The sequence below is a fragment of the Thalassophryne amazonica genome, chromosome 15, assembly GCF_902500255.1.
Source record: "Thalassophryne amazonica chromosome 15, fThaAma1.1, whole genome shotgun sequence".
Taxonomy (NCBI): Eukaryota; Metazoa; Chordata; class Actinopteri; order Batrachoidiformes; family Batrachoididae; genus Thalassophryne; species Thalassophryne amazonica.
Window position 1 is genome coordinate 88411523 of NC_047117.1, and position 9405 is coordinate 88420927.

The 9405-nt window shown below is 39.4% G+C and overlaps 1 long non-coding RNA gene across 1 annotated transcript; it reads right to left on the minus strand.

The window, feature by feature from the left end:
* Positions 1 to 521: 521 nt before the first annotated feature.
* Positions 522 to 6305, minus strand: LOC117526465. The gene is made up of 3 exons (XR_004565296.1): positions 6289 to 6305; positions 2089 to 2091; positions 522 to 660 (listed from the first exon to the last, which is right to left on the minus strand). It is a non-coding gene; the product is annotated as an uncharacterized LOC117526465 (long non-coding RNA).
* Between the last annotated feature and the right edge of the window lie 3100 nt (positions 6306 to 9405).

Below are 9405 nucleotides of genomic sequence, written 5' to 3' on the forward strand. Positions count from 1 at the left end.
TCTTTCTCGGCATGAAACCATATTGCTGCCAAAGATCTTCACCTATTTTCTAAGCCTAGCTTCTACTACTCTTTCCCATAACTTCATGCTGTGGCTGATTAGCTTTATGTCTCTGTAGTTACTGCAGCTCTGCACATCACCCTTGTTCTTGAAAATAGCAACCAGCACACTTCGTCTCCACTCCTCAGGCATCCTTTCACTTCCCAAGATTTTATTAAACAATCTGGTTAGAAACTCTACTGCCATCTCTCCTAAACATTTCCATGCCTCCACTGGAATGTCATTTGGACCAACTGCCTTTCCACTTTTCATTCTCTTCATAGCAGCCCTCACTTCTTCCTTGCTGATCTCTTGTACTTCCGATTTACTCTCACCACATCATCCAGCCTTTTCTCTCGCTCATTTTCTTCATTAATCAACTCTTCAAAATATTCGCTCCACCTTCTCAGCACACACACTCCTCACTTGTCAGCACATTACCATGTGCATCTTTACCACCCTAACCTGCTGCACATCCTTTCCAGCTCTGTCCCTTTGTCTGGCCAATCGGTACAAGTCCTTTTCTCCTTCCTTACTACTCAACTTCTTGTACAACTCGCAATATGCTTTTCCTTTGCTTTTGCCACTTCTCTTTCGCCTTAAGCGCATCTCCTTGTACTCCTGTCTACTTTTTCATCTCTCCGACTATCCCAAAACTTTTCGCCAACCTCTTTCTCCTTATGCTTCCTGGACCTCTTCATTCCACCACCAAGCCCTAGCTGTCTCCCTCACCACATCTGCAGTACTTTTCCAGTTGTCCAAAATTGCTTCCCCTCCAACCAGTGCTTCTCTCACCTGCTCGCTAAATTTCACACAACAGTCTGTCTTCCTCCTTCAGCTTCCACCATCTGATTCACTCCTTTTTTTGTGATCCTGTCGTGGCTACCTTATTGAAATGAGTAATGTTTAGGTGGTGTTTTTATTTTTATTTCACTATTCCTACCCCTACCCTTACTCATATTGTTCGTCATTAACTTTACTGAATGTTGTGCATGCTGCTGTGTGATTGTGCAGAAAAACCCAGCCGAGTATCACTTTTTTTTTTTTTTTTTTTTAGGTAGCGGCTTCCTTATTGAAATAAGTAATGTTTTAGGGGCACTTTTTTATCTTACTATTTCTAACCCTTCCCATGGTGTAATACAAAAAATGGCAAAATGGATGAATGATGGGTTGAGATGGCCTGTTTACACTGCCAAGCTTTTTGTGGTTAACCTTCAGCTGTGCGTGGCACTGCCCTGCACGTGACCTGTGACGTCATGTGCAAAGCCTCATTACAGTTGTGCTCAAAGGTTTACATACCCTGGCAGAGTTTTGGGAGGGTTTTTGACCATTTTTCAGAGAATATAAATCACCAAAACTTTTGATTTGACAACAGAAACTACCCAAATGACTCTGATGCAAAAGTTTGCATACCCCTGTTCTTAACACTGTGTATTATAGACTTTACTTTCATCAATTACAAAGAAATGCAAACAGTATGGTACTCAGTGGTCAGTCTGGATGGAATAGACAGTACAGACAAACTGCTTTGAGTGACTGTGCAAGAAGAAGAGTGAGGAAAGCCACTAAGAGACCCACACAACCCAGAAGACGTTATAGGCTTATGTGGCTGTGATTGTAGAAATTGTTCACAGTGCAAGCTTTGCATTTTGTATGTGTTCCATCCCGTGCACTATATCCAAAAATTAACATTTTTGTTTTAAAGAAAATCCCTCTTTTCCAAAATTTTGAAATGGATCAAATGCAGATCATTTGAAGTTAAAAAAAGGAAAATGATTTAATTTTTTTCAACTTTTTAATTATGTTGAAATGGATTTATAGCCACAACAGTACTGTTGTGTTCTTCTTTTGTTGTTGTTTGTTTGCCTTAGCACTGCCACAATTTTGGGCTCATTGTCCCGTATAATAATAATAATAATAATAATAATAATAATAATAACAACAACAAAATTGTAAACTCTAATAAAAAAGTAAACTCTGTGAAAGGAACTTTCTGTTTAATAGTACATTCTGTATTTTTTATTTCCCTTGAACCAGATCAGGCTCAACTTGCTGCAAAAATTGTGTGTCCACATGGTCTGGAGTATACATTTCTATAATTTCATGTATTCTTCATTTATCACAATTGCAGCAGGAAATGTGATTCATTCGCAGCTTGTAATTGGCGCAACCTGGTCTCCTTTAAAAATTCTGGTTCATTACTTACTGAATCCTCTTTGTCCCATGAGGGGCATAAGGCCATAACAATCTGCCTCCATCTGTGACTGTCATTGGCAGCACACTGTGCATTGCCCCAGGTTCAGTTCATCTCCTTTAACTCAGATGTCCTGCTCCACGTGGGATTAGGGCTTCCCTGTTTTCTACCCAGGAGTGTCCCATCTTTCACGATCTGCCCAACCAATCTTGCACATTTGCATCAGATCTCAGTTGCAACACATATGCCATTTCTGGATATATTTAGACATATAATATCATGTGTAGTTCTCTGACAAACCCTCCAGGGGTGACTTGCAGAGAATAAAACATTTGTCTTTCACACTCAGTCACACCTGCATTAATGATGAGACAGAGCTAATACATTTTAAAAGATGTATTTTTAACATTTGTAAAGATGAAGTATTTCAGTCCTTGGACGAGGTTCTAACAATCTTTATTGTGCTTTTTAATGACTTGCACCAAACATTTCAACCAAAATCCTTCTCCTTCCAGTGTAATGTTGTATTATTCACTTTGAAAATGCCGCAGAGAGAAAGAAGGGCAGTGGAGTGGCCCACTGTGGAACACCCAATAGGATGCATTTGATACTGTCAGGAATGATTTGGTGCCAGTGCAGGGTGTGCCAGGAGTGTGCCAGCCTGATTTAGGCTTTCTTGGATGGGGTACTAGCTTCGGCAACACTCCATATCAGCGGACCGTGACTGAAGCTGGCGGCCGAATACACATGAATTATCGTCACACGTACGTGTGTGTGTGTGTGTGTGTGTGTGTGTGTGTGTGCGAGGTGAACTCATGTTGACGGCATAAAATCTATCTGCACGTAATCACCTCTGATAAACCTGCAGACGTGGATCTTTGGTGAGCGTACACACATGTGCGGACACATTGTGTCTAGGTTACAGTCGCAGTCTATGAGTGAGGGAGAGGTCCAAATATTTCATAACCTTCCAGTCACTCCTGTGCTCTGTGGAAATGTGAATCATAAAATAATTCAGTACATCAGTGTGAGGTATCCAAGTGAGCCATCACACGATACTGAGAGAGGCCACTGTGGATTCATTCAGTTATATGTTATTGCATTTGTATGAAAGTCTGGATTTAATGTGGATTATCCCTGAGTGCCTTGTACTGAAAAATATTTTTCATACTTGACACTTTATTTTCATGCACATTTCTACATGCATGTACACACAGCTCTGGTTGTTTGTTGTTCCTGCCTCAAGAAGCCTATTATGTGTATTTAAACTCATATTGTGTTGGCAGTATGGTTTGTGTGTGTGTGTGTGTGTGTGTGTGTGTGTGTGTGTGTGTGTGTGTGTGTGGTGTGGTGTGTGTGTGTGTGTGTGTGGGTGTGTGTGTGTACATGCTGTCTGCCATCAATACTCACACCAGGGAATGTTGTTCAAGCAAAATGGGATCTTTTTTTCTTTTCGTCCACTAAGGATGGAATAAAAACACTGGCATTTATTTATTTATTTATCTGTCTTTCTCTGTTTTAGGAGGATTTATTAAAACTACTTCAGCAGCCGATCTGCTCTGTGTAAGCCTGATCCCGTCAGATCTCAGAAGCTAAGCAGTGTGGGACCTGCTTAGTACTTTGATGGGAGACCTCTTTGGAACACCAGCAGCTGTGTGTTTCTTCAGGTAAAACTGGAGTTGCGTCAGGAAGGGCATCTGGCGTAAAACGTGCCAAATAGCAATGCGGATCTGCCCATATCCGCTGTGCGACCCTGACAACAACACGGGAGTAGCCAAATGTACAACAACATATGAAAACTACTTTAAGGATTTTGATGAAATTTTCCCCACAGATACATATTAGACCATGGAAGACTCCATTACATATTGGAAGTGATTTGGATCCGGAACTGGATTGTGGATGAAGATGTCACTTTGTATATGCTTTGAAGGATTACATCAAATCTACTTCACAGATTCTCACCAAATATGCACCACAGATAGACATTAGGACATAGAAAATTCCATTGAATTTTGGAGGTGATCCAGATCCAGATCTGGATTCTGGCACAGGTTTTCACTTTATAGACTTTTTAAAGTCAAAACTACTTCACAGATTCTCACCAAATTTGCAACCCAGATAGATATTAGGGCCTGATAAACTCTACTGAATTTTGGAGGTCATCCAGATTTGGACTTCGGCTCAGGATTTCCCTTTATTGGCTTTTAAGGATTGCCTCAAAACTACTTCATGGATTCTCACCAAATTTGCACCACAGATAGATATCGGGCATGCAAGACTCCACTGAATGTTGGAGGTGATCTGGATCTGGATTGGCGGACATCAAAAATTTCTGATTGCTTTTGGGTTTTTTTTTGTTTTGTTTTGTTTTTTTTTGTTTTGTTTTGTTTTGTTTTTTGTGCATTCTGATTTGTTTGCTGGTTTGCAACCAAGATTCCAAAAAAAATGTGAAGGTCTGATTTTGAGTGCTTTTAGGGGTGGATCATGGGCCACAGATAATATTCAGTGTTATTGCAGATCTGAGCTCAGAAATAATTTCTCACTTTTGTCCAATAAACAATAAAGTTTAGAAGTTTGAACATTGAATATCTTTGTGGTGTAGTCAATTGAATATAGGTTAAAGAGGATTTGCAAATCACTGTATTCTCTAATTATTTACATTTTACACAATGTCCCAACTTCTTTGGAATTGGGGTTGTATTTTAGCACCACTGGCAGTGTTGGCACTGTAAGGACTGATTAGCAGGGATCGGTAACTTGGTGACATGAGGTCCACTGATAATCCAGCTCTTGCTATCACAATATATTGGCTGTACATTTTGTTCCTGCCCAAAGCCACATGCTTTGAAAATCACCACTCAGTCCTTAAAATTATGTTATTCAAACAACCAAACCAAAGTGGAACAAGCTTTAGTTGATGGTGTGGGTGCGTGGGTGTTTTTTTTTTGTTGTTTTTTTTGGGGGGGGGGGCATGTTAAGGCTTCATTCATCTCACCCAGGTTATGCAGCTCTCACCCATACTCCACCTCTGTTGCCATTTATGAGCTGTCTTTGAGTTAGGTGGTGTCATTTGGATGCCACATTTCAACTTCAGTAAACCAAGAACATAAACCTCAGAAGCAGACTAATGTAAAATTAACGCAATCAACACAGAAAAAAATCAGGAGCTAATAAACGGTGACTAATGACAGAAAAGACCATCACAAACTTGACACAGGTGCATAAAAAAGACAAAAACAAGACAGAGGTGCACACTAGTGCAGGATGAACCCCAAATCTGAACCACATGGAGACCAGATTGCTGCAGAACATGAAAAATGACAGCAGCACTCAGATATCAAACACAAAGGAATGAAAAAAACACAGACAGCGGGTGAAATCTGACTGTTGATGGGTTAGAATAATTTTTCAGGTTAAAATGGTCGATGAACCTCTTGCACTTTTTATGCATATCACTCCCATATGTGTCACATCCAGTGCACACATTATGCAGATACACCTTCTAGTGTTGCCACAGATCGATAGCTTTGTGTGTCTGTGTGAAATGGGGATTATTGTGTTGACTGATTGTCAGAGAAGAAAAAAACACCACAAATGAAAGACACAAACATGCAGACAGTGACAACTACAAGAGAAACAGCTGGGTAAAAGAAAATAGTGTGACCAGGCACAGTTTTCCTCTGGTGCATGACCCACTACATCACAAACTAATCCTTCACAATATTTTTGAACAGGTTGTAAAGTTTTAATTTTCTTGTCAATTTATTCTCAACACAAAAAAGCGTTTTGAATAACATGTTAAAAGTTGAATATTCAGCTGTGAGCTAAACATTCTAATCACTTCAATTTTTTCATTTGATGCTAAAATTACAACATTATAAGTGAGAGGTTAAAATGAGAACTTCTGTTGTTTTTCAGGGAAAACTTGGGGTTTCAGTGTAACTTGAACACAAAATCTGCTTTCTGGCATCAGTGGATAGTGAGACAGAAAGGGGCATTTTCCTTTTGGTCAAAAGCACACATGACAATTTCCAATATTTTTTCCTGAAAACCAGACTTTCTTTAAGATGACCTGGAAAAAATATAACTGTTTTTTTTTTTTTTTTGGCTTACGTTTGCTGGGCTTTTTTGTTGTTGTTGAAAACCTAGAAGTTCCTACAACGGGCCCCAGACCCCCAGCCAACTTTCAGGATGTCTCATTCTCATGCCCACAAAAGTCAACAAAGGAACTTCCAGACATTATCAAGTTTATAATAATTTTTAATTTTTAATAATTTTTACAAATACTATAATCTCTTTTTATTGATTATTTTTCCTGAGGACTGTAGTGGAAATAAGTCTAATGGTCAAGAGCATGTGAGAACCCCCCTGCATACAGGGACAGTGGGCTACAGTTGTGTGGAGAATGTCAACAATTGGATTTATTTTTTTATTTTTATTGTCTTTGAGGATGTCAATGGAAGCTGAGAGGCACAGCTCCTTGACATCACTCTGCAAGTATGTGAGTGGTTGTTCATTTTTCTTCTTGTTTTCTTTTTAATTTAGTAATTATTATTCATTTTATTATTATTTACAGTGCTTTTATTGCCTAAAGCCAGGAAAATTTTCACATTATAACATATAATAGTCCACCTCCATCCTGTGCACTGTGTGCAAAAAAGCGACATTATTTCAGTCATGCCAGTGACACTCAACATCCGTCAGAGTACCGTGCAGCATTCATGAGTAAATCGTTGCACCTGCAACAGCCATGCCAGTACAGCTCAACTTTCGTGTGTGTGCCACATGGCATATCACTGGCTTTTGTGTGACATATTTGTGGACTGCTCGAGATTTGCGGCCGCATATTTTCATTCACTCCAGATGGCATTCAGCCGACAGTTGGCCACCATGCATGAACGTGTTGGGGGACCAATTCAGTGAGATTCCACTTGAACAAGTTGTCAACTCTATTGGCACGACCGCTCACATCCCAGTGAGATACTACCCTTTGGTTTGCATCATAATTTACAAATGAGTTTGGGAAGGCAATGAGCACTGAGTTGTTCATCAATTTGGTTGGGATTTGGATATTACCAGGGTGACACTTCAATTTTCTCAGTGTTACATCAGTCCACAAACAGACACTGATGCTGCAAATAATTTGATGCAAAAATTGTATAATGAGTGACTTCTGATATGTGACATCAAATCAATGGAAGCAGCAAAAGATTATTATTATTATTATTATTATTATTATTATTATTATTATTATTATTATTATTATTATTATGATGATGATTAGGTGACAGAATAGGATGTTATCATTGGTACAAAAATATTTAGTTAGGGCACTGATAATTAGTAACATTAGAGATGTGCAGCTTAACAGTTCTCCACAAAGTTATAGGTTTATCCAGAAGACAAGGACCAGCAAACAAAAGCTGGTTTAAGAATCTAAGAACTGTCTTTAGTGCTACCCACAAAGAAGGCATACTGGCCACCAGGAACACAGTGCCAGCATGCACTCTATATTGTTGCAAATAATCCATTTTCACTTAGGGCACAACTAAATCTCCATATTTAATCATCAGCACTGCACCTCGTCTTTCACACAGTGATGAATGACACAACAGCCCCTCCATTATTACTTGGTAATCAACCCCCGTTGGGTTCATATGTATCTCGGTGTGAGTGTGTGTATACGTGCATGCAGAACAGAGAATCTACCTGGAGGTGGGAATCGCGACAGGCATAATTTCATGAATTTCATTAGCAAGGTGAAAATAATTTCCATGCCAGCTCGTATTGTAATTCAGCTATTGTTGTTAATCCAAATTTAATATGTTGAAAATGATTACCCGGATGGTGTAACACCAGAGATGGTGGGGCGACTGTGCATTTCGGCACTCACTTAACTATCTCCCCGTCTCCTCTGATTGTCTTTCTTTTTTGTTGTCTACTCTTTATTATTTTTTTTTTATTATTTTCTCTCCAAGAAGTGTTTGTTTATCCTCCCTTTTCTGCTGCAGCACATTGCTCCCTGTCCTCCTCTCCATCACAAGTGAACATGGGACTTTCATCTTCTGCTGGAGCTGTAAACAGTGATCACAGTGAATAGTTCAAGAATGCTAATATTCTGTGTATATTCATGCATATGTAATCACTGTTGGATGTTTTTTTAAACATAATTTTCATCGTGGATGTTGATTCTGGCAGGTCGTGAGTTAAGTTACACGATATTCCAACACATTGATCAGTGCTAAGAGACTTTAGCATTTTGTAAGATGATTTGAATTTTAATGAAGTTTCATTACTGACCTTGTGCATGGAAGGCTGCTGGTTCAAGTCCCAGCTGGTATGGACATCTGATGCCCCCCCCCCACCCCTTCCTTCTCATCCAGCAGTCAACTGCTTGGTAGTCTCACTGTTAAGATGCAGCTGCTTTGCACAGTGGTAAAGTATTAAAAGCCATCAGCATACATATAATGTAAGAGCCAGGCTTAAGAATTACAGGGATTTAAAAATAAAACTCAAAAATCCTGCTATTACAGGGCTCAATCCCTTCAATTTTATGTTTTAAGACAATCCCCCAAGGGCATATACAGTGAGGAAAATAAGTATTTGAACACCCTGCGATTTTGCAAGTTCTCCCACTTAGAAATCATGGAGGGGTCTGAAATTTTCATCTTAGGTGTTTGTCCACTGTGAGAGACATAATCTAAAAAAAAAAAAAAAATCCGGAAATCACAATGTATGATTTTTTTTATTTATTTATTTGTATGTTACTGCTACAAATAAGTATTTGAACATCTGTGAAAATCAATGTTAATATTTGGTACAGTAGCCTTTGTTTGCAATTACAGAGGTCAAATGTTTTCTGTAGTTTTTCACCAGGTTTGCACTCACTACAGCAGGGATTTTGGTCCATTCCTCCATACAGATCTTCTCCAGATCTTTCAGGTTTGGAGTTTCAGCTCCCTCCAAAGATTTTCTATTGAGTTCAGGTCTGGAGACTGGCCAGGCCACTCCAGGACCTTGAAATGCTTCTTACGGAGCCCCTTCTTAGCTGCCCTGGCTGTGTGTTTGGGGTCATTGTCATGCTGGAAGACCCAGCCATGACCCATCTTCAATGCTCTTACTGAGGGAAGGAGGTTGTTTGCCAGAATCTTGGAATACATAACCCCATC